The sequence below is a fragment of the Triticum urartu genome, chromosome 4A (assembly GCF_056163025.1).
Source record: "Triticum urartu cultivar PI428250 chromosome 4A, HENAU_Tu73, whole genome shotgun sequence".
NCBI classification, from domain to species: Eukaryota; Viridiplantae; Streptophyta; class Magnoliopsida; order Poales; family Poaceae; genus Triticum; species Triticum urartu.
In genome coordinates, this window is record NC_141876.1 from 237230781 (window position 1) to 237245180 (window position 14400).

General features: G+C 43.3%; 1 pseudogene; it reads left to right on the plus strand.

Annotated features, from left to right (window-relative positions):
• Nucleotides 1–904: 904 nt before the first annotated feature.
• LOC147975478 (uncharacterized) lies at nt 905–1590 on the plus strand (annotated as a pseudogene).
• The last annotated feature ends 12810 nt before the right edge of the window (nt 1591–14400 follow it).

Below are 14400 nucleotides of genomic sequence, written 5' to 3' on the forward strand. Positions count from 1 at the left end.
ACACTCTTGTGTCCTTTGTCCCGATTAACCCCTTTAAGCTTCCTAGTGCGATGGCCCTATGACTAAGTCCTTTCTCTAGGACATCTGCCGTGACAATTCCATGACAAGTTCGTAAAAAAGTTAAAATCAAAAACAATGCGCGTGTTAAGAAAACGCATCCGAAAAAATTGTACCTTCAAATAAGTGCCACAACAAAAAAGGGGGGTGCCCCCCAACCCCCCTACGCCTCCCGTGCTAGGGATTGTGGCAAGTACACACAAAAACAGATGCAGTATGCAGCTCTAGAAAAATGCGGTGCATTTGGTTAGATGAAGCAGTACGGTATAGCAATTCAGTTCCGGATTACCTACATGAATAAATACACGATCTAGTCCACAGCGAAAAACTCGTAAAATTGCAGAATTCATTGTACTTTTTTCAGGGGCTGCAGCAAGGACACGCAAAAAAGGTGTAGTACGCACCTGTAGACAAAATGCGGTTCTCTTTGATAGACGATGCAGTGCAGAACGATAACCAATGCGGTTCCGTTAACACGTAGGATACATAAAAACGTGACAAATGCCCATTCACACAGAAAGTGGTGGTTAAAAAAATTTACTAATCAAAAATAAAATAAATCTATGTTAAAAAAACCATGTTCACATACAACCACCCAATCCGAGCGGTTCCATCGCCACAAACCCACGATCACAGACACAACACCAACCCACGATCTGCACAACCGCATCGTCGGTGAGATCATGTAGTTCATCTGATGCGGCTATCCCACCCCGCGCCCTCCCCTTAAATTCAGACCCCTGCCAAAGGCCTTCTCATCCACAACAACACAAGTATCCATTGCGCTGCCACCAAATCGCTCCATCACATCGATCTCCACAGAAAACACCAAGCCCTACTACCGGCGATGGCGTTCACCGACGAGTACAAGGGCGTGGAGGCCCATGGCAACACCAAGTTGCACGTCATCCACACCAATGATAAGATGCATATGTCGATCTCCCTCGCGCAGTACGAGCGCCACCTCAGCCTCTAGCGCCACAAGATCATCGGCATTGATCTCGAGTACAATACGAGCCTGAAGCGGCGCAGAAACCTGCCCTCTGCCAACTCTCCGTCAGCAAGACTCAGCCGGTGCTGCTCTTCCACCTGAGCGCCGCTGAAAGGTGCACCGTCTTTGACAACTTGCTCGCCGGCCCCAGGTACACCTTTGCAGGCTTCTCCATCGACAGTGACAAAACCAGGCTAGAGCGCGTCAATCTGGAGGTCGCCAACTTCGTCGACATCTAGAAGGAGTGGAGGGTGCCCGAGGCAACCAAGGAGTTGGACTCCCTTGGAGATGTCTCCGGCATGCTCATCGGCGACTACTACAACAACATGAAGAAGAAGATCACCGACGACGAACACAGGTGCTGGGCCACCCTGCCTCTGTCCATGAGGCACTTTGAGTATGCGGCAAAGGACGCCTATGCAGCGTACGAGATATGGAACCGCATCACCCTCACCCAGGACGGGCTTCGCCGTGCAAAGCTGGAGAAGCAGGAGCCCCCCCAAGAAGCATGCCAGGAGCAGCTGGGGATGGGGAGACGCTAACTGGTGAAGAAGTTGATGGTGTCGGCCAAGAGCCAACAATGCTAGCGTCGTTTTAGAATTATCATCAAATTTGCTTTATGTTGTTTGCTTATGTATCATTAGTTTGCTTGTGATCATTTGTTTTTGCTGAACTTAGTTTGCTTGTTATGCAGGATCGCTTGTAATGATGAACTTTGATTATGTTAGATTACTTTCTGTTGAACTTAGTTTGCTGATGATGAACTTGTCATACAGAATGCTTGTGATAATTTGTTTTCCGTTGTTTGCTTATGTATCACTAGATTCGAGCAACGCACAAAACAGACAAAGATGCAGTGTGCAAATAGGACGCATGTAGTGCAAAATGTGTACGAATGCAGTACAAACTCTGCCGAATGAATTTTACACATACCCAACAAAGCAGTGCACGCCCCTACATTTGAAAAAAGAATACATAAGAGCAAAAACACGAAAAGAAAATGTGAATTGTACATGTAGTGCGGAATGCGTGCACATGTAGTACAGAGCCCTGATCAATGCGGTGCATGAATGATTTACTAAGCAGTGCACTCCCCTACACTTGAAAAAGAATACTTGAGCAAAAACACGAAAAGAAAATGTGAACTGTACATGTAGTGCGGAATGCGTGCACATGCGGTACAGAACCCTGATCCATGCAATGCACGAATGATTTACTAAGCAGTGCACGCCCCTACATTTGAAAAAAAATGCTTAAGAGAGAAAATACAAAGAAAAAAATTGACCACCCCAGGTGCAGCCGGCCCTAGCCAGTCTCGTAGTAGGTCTGCGCCCACAGAAGGCGAGTTGTTCTGAGCCATGATGGATGGGGCCGGGCACACATGGGCCCATAGGTCAGAGAGCATAGAGCAATAAGCGCCGTGTATAAGCGCCCAAATAAGTAACTAGAGGATTTCAATATGGCTACCTCGCCAGCACTTATAAACAGGTTGAGCGCGCCCTCCGCGGGCGAGGTGGGACTAAACATTAGGCCGCACACACAGCGCAGAGGGAACCAGCCGTGCTCACAGGTCGACTTGGGCCCAATTCGTCTTCACTCCTCGAACACAGGCCCAACAGACAAAAGAGAGGCTACTGAAAATTAAAAAAAAATCCCACATACCACTCCACAAACACAGGCCCAACCACGCGTTTCGCAGTTCGTTGTGGTATGACAATGCAGTTCGCTATATTCCAGTAAGTAGTCCTGTTGCTTCTCAAATGCATTCGCGTACACAGAATCGGAATCAATCCACCACCTAACACCAAACACAACATTTATTACTTCCGTTGCTCAATTGGTTGCATAAAAACCTATCCATTCGTGCTCCAGACTAACACAACTCCTCCCCCCGTTCCTCTTTTTCTTCAAATCGTAGATCTAGGGTTCATCCCATCCACAGCTGTTCTCTGAAATTTCACTCAACCCGCCATGGACTGTAAGTGCGGGTGTTATGCAAGGATGGCGCCGGTAGCGGACACATGCGTGTACGCAGAGGGTCTAAAGCTTGCCAACACCGAGTGGCGCAGCATTCGCGGGTGCCTGATGATACCCAACAGGGGGTTTCGGGCGCCATTTCTTCATCGCCTCACACCCGCAGATCTGCAAGAAAGTTTGGTATGTTTTTTCCCTCACATTTTTTGACATAATCTAGGCTGCAAATCCACATGTGAATATATATTTCCATCAATTTTTTTCAGTAGTGTCAACAGATACAAAATAGAATTTGTATTGTTGTTCAGATTTGTTAGCTATTAAGACTAGATGCTTCCAACTATTTTTCTCCAGTACCTGTAACATCCCAAATTTTCAATTTGGAATGTTATACATTAGGTCATCATGCATATCATGTTTTATTTTGCTTTTGGTTTTGATCCTAGAAAATCCTAAGCAACTCAAGGACCCACGGAGAGAGTTGGGGATTTCGTTATTTACATATTTGAGTTTCTCAAATTATGTAAACAGGATCATTTGATTTTATTTATTTTATCATCAATTATTTCTATTACAAAAATATGAGAGAGGGAATAAAATGACTTTCCCAAAATATAGAAATATTGAGGATTTAATAAAAAATCAAATAAGATTTATTTCGGAGTTTTTCGGTATTTTTATTTGAATTTAGGAAAAATGCGCGTTTTTCAAAGTTGTAGTTTAGGGCCCAAATAAATGTTCACTTTATCGGGCTTGATTTTAGAAGCCCGGGAAAATTTATTTCGTGATTTTTGGAGTCCGTTTAGTATTTCTTTTTATTTTTCTTCCGAGCGGAATTTTTTTTAAAAAAACGCGGAACCGACTATGGGCCGTACTCGGCCAGGACACCGCCGGCCGAGGCCTTTATAAGCCGCCGCCCCGGGGCCCGAGAGAGCCCAGCCGCCCCAGCCGAAACCCTAACCCTAGCCCAGCCCCGCCACCGCAGGAGCCGCGCGTCGCCCGAGGTTCGCCGCCCTCAAAATCCATGCCATTTTTTTAAAAAAAAAATCTGTTCGTCGATTTTCTTTTTCGTTGGATTTTCCGCGGTTATTTTCTGATCGCAATCTCTGATCCGATTTTCGTTTCAGTATAACTTTTCGCTCGTTTATCGGAATCAGGCGATTCAAGCGCCTGGAGTTTCGTCTCGAAACCCTCTTTCCGAATAATCAACTTAAACAAATTTTTGCTACTGTAAAATTTGCCTTAGATTCAGATTACTAGAACGAAGTTGTTTTCTTTCGCCGTTTGATTTCTTTTGCTTCGTTCGATTTGATTCTTTTTGCAAACCGGGGTTCTTAAGTTGAACTTTCTGGTTAGATCTTCTATTTGAGTTTTACTTGTGCATTAGATGAGTACTTATTGTATGCTTGTTTGTTTGTCTGCGATAGAATACCCGGAGTGCGCCGCCTGTTACTTTGAATCTCTAGGTTTCGCGGATCATCAGCAAGGCAAGTAACACTTTGATCATACCTTTTTCTACAACCCAGTTTTATTGCATTAGATCAATCCTCACACATTGCATGATTAGGATCTAATTAAATTGTGGGATGGGAAGTAGATGAGGTAGTACCTATTACCCGTTTTATTTTCAAACCTTTGGGAGTTACTTCTACGTTTGCTTATTATGCCATGCTATGCTAGTAGACGTGGATTGGGTGAGTGATATCCATGACAGATGTGAGATTGTTAATTAATGGTTTATCTAAGGTGGCAACCTAACACACATCTGGGTGGATTGAGGCACCTAGGTATTCCAGGACTTGCCTGTTTTTCTTTTGGACCGCCACCCAGGTTCAAAGGGATCATGAGATTATTCAAACTAGAAACTTCCGTGTGCAGCCATAAGCCATTATGGGCTCTGGCATAGTTGATTAAGTTGTGCGAACTCTTACAGTGGTAGACTAGCAGATGTAGGGGATGTAGGTGGTACGGTCTACCCGATCGTAAGGTGCTAGCGCTTCTGAAAGACTATGTCTCGGTCATCCGTTTCTCAAACACCGTGTAGTGCGAGAAATCCAACGGAGGCGATCGAATCTTGTGGGGAAAAGTGCGCAAACCTCTGCAGAGTGTAACAAACTAATCATGGTTAGCCGTGTCCCTGGTTATGGACAATCTTGAGTATCTAGTACCTGGATTATCATGTGAATCTCAACATGTTACTCTAAAATTAATTTTGTTGGGTTTAATGATGTTACTTAATTGGGATTGAGAATGCTGTCAACCATTCTCAATGTTTAACAACCACCATGATAGTAATTAAATTTATTCCTTTGAAGTAGGGAAAAATTGGCTTTACGCAAAAACTGTAACCATAGAGCTTTCCACCAGCCAAATATGCATATAGTATAGCTGTTGCATTCCATTACTCTCTATGTGTTAACTTGCCAGCATATTCCATGTGCTGACCCGTTTTCGGGCTGCAACGTTAATGTTGCAGACTTTTCAGACGACGATTAAGGAGTTTTTAGGTCGTGGTTCTATACTCAGTGATTCCGTTGGAGTTGATGGACTCACTTACCTTCCAAGCCTTCCGCTGTTATCGTTATTAGATGGCCTTAAGCCATATTTATTGTAATAAGTTCTCTTTTGAGACACTCGATGTAATAAGTGTGTGATTGCTACTCTGATATAAATCCTTCAAGTACTGTGTGGTGTCAGCATTACTGATCCAGGGATGACACCGGAGCACAGAGATCAGACTGTTTGAGGTCTGGTCGCTACAGAGATGGTATCAGAGCACACGCTGACTGTAGGACACGACCACTAAGCTAAAGACCTAGATCACTACTCACTCTCTTCTCTTCTGACTTCTCATCTTTTCTACTCTTTAGGATGGTGGATGCAAGGAACAAGTTCACACAACCAGATGAAGATACACCCTTTGGACGCCACTTGAAGGAAGTCACTAAATATCTGAACATAGGAGTACCAAGCTTCACGGGAACCTACAATGCCACTTTACCTGAAGAAGGGCGCTGGATGATTCAAGTTCAAGTTCCAGGAAGGACGTTCATGCCAGTCACTGAGCCCATAGAGTTTTCTTTTGATGCACCAACTTGGAGTCTAGGAAAGAGTATGGCAGCTCACATCTCCATGGGATGCATTGGAGAAGTCTACCGCAAGGATCTCAAGGATACTATCTACCAGATTTGTGGGCGCCGAGATGAACACTGGGAGATGATCAGCACCAGGAAAGATAGATCAATTGCAGCTTTTATCCAGGAGTTAAATCAGCACATTCGACGACAGGAGAATCAGATGTGCGCCGACATGATAGATCTGAAGAAGGCTAATACTAGAATCAAGGAACTGGTGGAAGAACTCAAGGCTACACGTGAAGATTATGAAGAAGAAATTGAAGTATTGGTGGATAAGAATGCCGACCTAACTATGAAGCTGGCAGTATTTATGGGAGACCCGACACCAGTAGATGAAGACGAGGAACCCAAGGAGATTAGCCCGGAAGACTACATCATCATTGACGGCACCGACTCGGAACAAGATAGTAGCAATGATGACTATGTTGATGAAGCAGGAGCAGATATCATGGAGTCTACAACCGTAGAATATTTCTAGTAGACCACCTCATCAGTAGTAGTAGTAGTCCACCATGTAAATTTAGTAGTCCGAGCACTTTGCGATAGTTAGATCGATTGTATGCCTTTGTTTGTCTGATTGAAGTGAATTGTTTGCTTTTGCCTCATGTGCATATGGGTAGTGTTTTCTCTTTAGACCCCCCCCCCCTCTATTCTTATATCTCTTCTTTTCTAAACCCTCAGATGCCTCCGAGACGTGACCCCGGATTTGCCTTTCCGCCGGAGCTCACCCAGTTGATCCAGCAGCAAAACACCTTGATGCAGTTGCTAGTTCAGAATCAGAATTAGGGGAACAACAACAACCCACCACCACCACCACCTGTTGACCACTTAGCCCGTTTTCTTAGGCTGAATCCGGTGTTTTCCAGTAGCACCGAGCCGATAGTAGCAGATGATTGGCTCCGCAAGATAGCTAGGGAGTTGACCATAGCAGGATGCACAGATGCGGAGAAGGTTAAGTTTGCCGCACATCAGTTAGAAGGACCCGCAGCATCCTGGTGGGAGAATTTCACAGCCACCTTCCCAGTCGACACTGTCACATGGGACCAGTTTCAGCAGGCTTTTCGTACTGCCCATGTTTCAGCAGGAGCAATGGCCATGAAGAAGCGTGAGTTTCGTAACTTGCGCCAAGGAGGACGGACAGTTGGCCAGTATGTGGAGGAGTTTAGTAAGCTAGCACGTTATGCCCCAGATGACGTTGCTACGGATGCAGCTAAGCAGGAGAAATTCCTGGAAGGATTGAATGATGAGTTGAGTATGCAGTTGATGGTAGCCACCTTCAACAACTACCAGGAGTTGGTAGATCGTGCTCTTATGATTGAAGGGAAGCAGTAGCAAATTGAGAACCACAAGAGGAAGTATGGACAAGGAAAGTATAATTCAGGAGCTCAGCAGAAGCCACGTTTTACCCCTAGACCGGGAGGACATTTTCAGCATACCCATGGAGTAGGTAGCTCGCACAATCACAATGGCACCAAGAATGGTAATGGGAATGGAGGAAGCAATGGACAGAACCGCAACAACCCATCAACCCCAGCCAAGAAGGACTTGAGCCAAGTCACTTGCTATAAGTGTTCTAAGCCAGGACATTACGCTAATGAATGTCCTGAAGGCCAAAATGGCAATGGAAGTTCTGGAAAGAAGCCGAACCCTTTCAACAGGGGACAGGTGAACCACGTTAATGTGGAGGAGGTTGAAGCTCAGCCCGATGCAGTAATAGGTAAGTTTTTGGTTAAGTCATTTACTGCACTCGTTCTTTTTGATACTGGTGCATCGCATTCATACATATCAAGGGGATTTGTGGAAAAGTATAACCTACCAACCCAAGCCCTTAGGTCACCCATGTTAGTAACCTCGCCAGGAGCAAAGTATGTGGCTAGTCTATGGTGTGATCGGTTACCATTAAGGATTGGTAACTATGTTTTTCCCTTAGACCTAATAGTATTGGAATCTCAAGGATTGGATGTGATATTAGGCATGGATTGGTTATCAAAGTATGAAGGGAATATTGAGTGTGCTAGTAAGTCAATTTTGCTTACCACACCAGAAGGGAGAAGGATCAAGTATGTATCCCGGCATGTGCCAAAGAGGACACAAGTAAATTCCTTATCAGGAGTTGTGCAGGAGGAAGTACCAGTGGTAAAGGATTTTCCTGATGTATTTCCAGAAGAGTTGCCAGGCCTGCCACCGGATAGAGACATTGAGTTTTTGATTGAGCTTTTACCAGGCACTGGGCCAATATCAAAGAGACCATATAGGATGCCAGCAAAGGATTTGGTGGAAATTAAGAAGCAGATTAAGGAGTTACTGGATAAGGGATATATTCGCCCAAGTTCTTCGCCTTGGGGATCACCAGTACTTCTAGTAGAGAAGAAGGATACTAAGTTCAAATGGACTGAGGAGTGTGAGGCAAGTTTTCAGGAATTGAAGAACCGTTTGGTTACCTCACCAGTGTTGATTTTGCCAGATCAGACCAAGGATTTTGAGGTGTATTGCGACGCTTCACGTCGAGGACTTGGAGCAGTGCTTATGCAGGAAGGGAGAGTTGTTTCGTATGCTTCACGACAACTGAAGCCTCACGAATTGAATTATGCTACGCATGACTTGGAGTTAGCAGCCGTAGTGCATGCATTGAAGACATGGAGACATTTCCTCATCGGAAATCATTGTGAGGTGTACACGGATCATAAGAGTTTGAAGTACATTTTCACGCAGAAGGAGTTGAACCTCAGACAAAGGAGATGGTTGGAGCTCATCAAGGATTATGATATGAGATTGCATTATCATCCCGGGAAGGCTAATGTAGTAGCTGACGCATTAAGCCGCAAGAGTCATGTCAATACGTTAATGACGGGAGAAATGCCCAAGGAGTTAGCAGAAAATTTTCGTGAACTATGTTTGGAAATAGTTCCGAGAGGCTATGTAGCAGCGTTGGAAATTCAGTCAACTTTGATGGACAAAATCAGAAAGGCTCAGAAATCTGACAAGGAGATTGCTTCTATAAAAGAGAAAATGAGCCAAGGAAAAGCTAAATGATTTTGTGAGGATGAGCATGACACCCTATGGTTTGAAGACCGTGTTTATGTACCCAATGACCCGGAGATCAGAAAGTTGATTCTGCAAGAGGCACATGATTCACCGTATTCGATTCACCCAGGAAATACCAAGATGTATTTGGATTTGAAGGATATTTTCTGGTGGACCGGAATGAAGAAGGATATTGCGGAGTATGTAGCAGTTTGTGACGTATGTCAGAGAGTAAAGGCAGAGCATCAGAAGCCAGCAGGATTGTTGCAACCATTGCCGATACCCGAATGGAAGTGGGATAAGCTAGGCATGGATTTTATCACGGGATTACCAAGGACTCGTTCAGGCTATGACTCGATTTGGGTCGTAGTTGATCGATTGACGAAGGTAGCTCATTTCATCCCAGTAAAGACCACTTACACCAGTGCTAAGTTGGCAAAGATATACATGACCAGGATCGTATGTTTGCATGGAGTTCCGAGGAGCATCGTATCAGATAGAGAAACCCAGTTTACCTCAAAGTTCTGGAAGCAGTTGCATGAGACTTTGGGTACTAGGCTAGAATTTAGTACAGCTTTTCATCCGCAGACAGATGGACAGACCGAGAGAGTCAATCAGATTTTGGAGGATATGCTGAGAGCTTGTGCGCTAGATTATGGATCTAGTTGGGACGATAATTTGCCATATGCAGAGTTCTCTTACAATAATAGCTATCAGACCAGTTTGAAGATGGCACCTTTCGAAGCTCCGTACGGAAGGAGGTGCAGGACACCGTTGTCGTGGGACGAAGTTGGAGACCGCCAGTTGTTTGGACTTGACTTGATTAAGGAGTCTGAACAGAAGGTGAAGTTGATTCGCGATAGGCTCAAGGTAGCCCAGTCCAGGCAGAAGAGCTACGCAGATTCTAAACGCAAAGAGACAGTTTACGAAGTCGGAGACAGAGCTTATCTTCGAGTATCCCCACTTCGAGGGATTAAGCGCTTTGGAGTTAAGGGGAAGTTAGCGCCACGATTTGTAGGACCATATCGAGTTTTGGAGCGTATGGGAGAAGTGGCTTACAAGTTGGAATTGCCAGGAGGATTGACAGGAGTTCATGATGTGTTCCACGTTTCTCAGTTGAAAAAGTGTCACGCAGAGACGGCTGACATACCTTTGAGAGACACAGTGCCATCGGAAGCAATTCAGTTGGATAACAATTTGACCTATGAGGAGAAACCAGTCAAGATTCTTGAGTTTGCCAGCCGAGTCACTCGCAGCAAGGTTATCAAGTTTTGCAAAGTTCAGTGGAGCCACCACACGGAGGATGAAGCCACCTGGGAGCGAGAGGAAGATTTGCTCAAAGACCACCCTCACCTATTTTCTAGCCAACCCGAATCTCGAGGGCGAGATTCATCTTAAGGGGGGTAGGTTTGTAACATCCCAAATTTTTAATTTGGAATGTTATACATTAGGTCATCATGCATATCATGTTTTATTTTGCTTTTGGTTTTGATCCTAGAAAATCCTAAGCAACTCAAGGACCCACGGAGAGAGTTGGGGATTTCGTTATTTACATATTTGAGTTTTCTCAAATTATGTAAACAGGATCATTTGATTTTATTTATTTTATCATCAATTATTTCTATTACAAAAATATGAGAGAGGGAATAAAATGACTTTCCCAAAATATAGAAATATTGAGGATTTAATAAAAAAATCAAATAAGATTTATTTCGGAGTTTTTCGGTATTTTTATTTGAATTTAGGAAAAATGCGCGTTTTTCAAAGTTGTAGTTTAGGGCCCAAATAAATGTTCACTTTATCGGGCTTGATTTTAGAAGCCCGGGAAAATTTATTTCGTGATTTTTGGAGTCCGTTTAGTATTTCTTTTTATTTTTCTTCCGAGCAGAATTTTTTTTAAAAAAACGCGGAACCGACTATGGGCCGTACTCGGCCAGGACACCGCCGGCCGAGGCCTTTATAAGCCGCCGCCCCGGGGCCCGAGAGAGCCCAGCCGCCCCAGCCGAAACCCTAACCCTAGCCCAGCCCCGCCGCCGCCGGAGCCGCGCGTCGCCCGAGGTTCGCCGCCCTCAAAATCCGTGCCATTTTTTTAAAAAAAAAATCTGTTCGTCGATTTTCTTTTTCGTCGGATTTTCCGCGGTTATTTTCTGATCGCGATCTTTGATCCGATTTTCGTTTCGGTATAACTTTTCGCTCGTTTATCGGAATCAGGCGATTCAAGCGCCTGGAGTTTCGTCTCGAAACCCTCTTTCCGAATAATCAACTTAAACAAGTTTTTGCTACTGTAAAATTTGCCTTAGATCCAGATTACTAGAACGAAGTTGTTTTCTTTTGCCGTTTGATTTCTTTTGCTTCATTCGATTTGATTCTTTTTGCAAACCAGGGTTCTTAAGTTGAACTTTCTGGTTAGATCTTCTATTTGAGTTTTACTTGTGCATTAGATGAGTACTTATTGTATGCTTGTTTGTTTGTCTGCGATAGAATACCCGAAGTGCGCCGCCTGTTACTTTGAATCTCTAGGTTTCGCGGATCATCAGCAAGGCAAGTAACACTTTGATCATACCTTTTTCTACAACCCAGTTTTATTGCATTAAATCAATCCTCACACATTGCATGATTAGGATCTAATTAAATTGTGAGATGGGAAGTAGATGAGGTAGTACCTATTACCCGTTTTATTTTCAAACCTTTGGGAGTTACTTCTACGTTTGCTTATTAGTAGACGTGGATTGGGTGAGTGATATCCATGACAGATGTGAGATTGTTAATTAATGGTTTATCTAAGGTGGCAACCTAACACACATCTGGGTGGATTGAGGCACCTAGGTATTCCAGGACTTGCCTGTTTTTCTTTTGGACCGCCACCCAGGTTCAAAGGGATCATGAGATTATTCAAACTAGAAACTTCCGTGTGCAGCCACAAGCCATTATGGGCTCTGGCATAGTTGATTAAGTTGTGCGAACTCTTACAGTGGTAGACTAGCAGATGTAGGGGATGTAGGTGGTACGGTCTACCCGATCGTAAGGTGCTAGCGCTTCTGAAAGACTATGTCTCGGTCATCCGTTTCTCAAACACCGTGTGGTGCAAGAAATCCAACGGAGGCGATAGAATCTTGTGGGGAAAAGTGCGCAAACCTCTGCAGAGTGTAACAAACTAATCATGGTTAGCCGTGTCCCCGGTTATGGACAATCTTGAGTATCTAGTACCTGGATTATCATGTGAATCTCAACATGTTACTCTAAAATTAATTTTGTTGGGTTTAATGATGTTACTTAATTGGGATTGAGAATGCTGTCAACCATTCTCAATGTTTAACAACCACCATGATAGTAATTAAATTTATTCCTTTGAAGTAGGGAAAATTTGGCTTTACGCAAAAACTGTAACCATAGAGCTTTCCACCAGCCAAATATGCATATAGTATAGTTGTTGCATTCCATTACTCTCTATGTGTTACCTTGCCAGCATATTCCATGTGCTGACCCGTTTTCGGGCTGCAACGTTAATGTTGCAGACTTTTCAGACGACGATTAAGGAGTTTTTAGGTCGTGGTTCTATACTCAGTGATGCCGTTGGAGTTGATGGACTCACTTACCTTCCAAGCCTTCCGCTGTTATCGTTATTAGATGGCCTTAAGCCATATTTATTGTAATAAGTTCTCTTTTGAGACACTCGATGTAATAAGTGTGTGGTTGCTACTCTGATATAAATCCTTCGAGTACTGTGTGGTGTCAGCATTACTGATCCAGGGATGACACCGGAGCACAGAGATCAGACTGTTTGAGGTCTGGTCGCTACAGTACCACACCAGGTATCGACACTAGTTAGATCAGATCCCCAACACACGAACAAAAAAAGGGTCAGTAGATCAGTGTTGCAGTTCGCTTAACATGCTAGCGAAGTACACTGTAAATGACCTTGCAGTACAAACATGTTACAGTATTATATATATATAATAGTAAAACTAGAGGTCAATTCCGTATATATGTTTGTTCATACATTGCAACTACTTTACCGAAATAGTAGTTATATACATGTTCATATTTAAGTCAACATAAATAGATCATCCTAAGTATAAAGAAAAACATTTGCTGTTTACTAATAAACATTCTTTTTCCATCCATTCCAAAATGCAAAAACTGCCATCCACAATAAAATTTCCTGCTCCAAGTTTAGGGAAGGTTACCTTGGAGACACAACACAAGAATGGGTATGCAGACATGCAAGCTGACTACCACATTGACTCTGAAGACTGCATCAACATAACTACCGGCTGGAATGATTTTGTCTCCCAGAATGGCTTTGAGGCTGGAGAAGTGGCCATGGTGTTTTTCTACAAAGAAGAAGACTCGCTCAAGTTTACAACATTTGCACTGTAGGTTGTCTAGGATAAAAGCTAAAGCCATCACTAGCATATTCTAATGCTTTGCTTATGTTGTATGCTTTTAAAATTATGTCCATCAGAAGGCTTGAACGATGACTATTTAAAGTATGCAACCTCATCTGCATCATTTTATCACTCTTTTTAGACAAGTTGTTGCTGACAGAAATGCAGTTCTATAATACACATAGTACAGTCCTTATATAAAAAATTGCAGTACTCTGAACAATAACAATCCAATGCCAATGGTCGAAAACTTTGTGCTTAACATATGATGTTCAACAGAATTATCATGCTATGGAGTTCAGAAGAATTGACATAAAATACAAGAAATAGCAGCATAACTATCCTGCTAATGCAGTACGAAAGTGCATACTATGTAGTTCTCTAAAACACATAATGCAGTGTAAGAAAAAAAATTATCTCATAAGCTATCATGCCCACTATAATACAGTTACATTGAAGTCCACTACTTAACAAAATGCAGCACACTACAAACATATGCCAGAACTACATCAATAAAATCAAAGCAGTACAGACCCAGACATGTAGGAGACCAACAGAGGTGCCAATCCCACTCGCAGTTTGATAAGTGGCCAAAACATTGTGCAACCACTCAAATTTGAACAATTACCCACCAAAAAATACATCAAACCCACGGCCACTACGATGAACAGCATGAGCTATTCTTTAAAAATGCACACCAAAAAGACGAACATTACATGCGCAATACAGTAAATTCAAATGAAAAAAGAGAAACTAATAACAATATTCAAAAACGCATCGACGCACAAAATCCAAAAAAACAACAAGAACAAATGAGCGGACGAAGCTC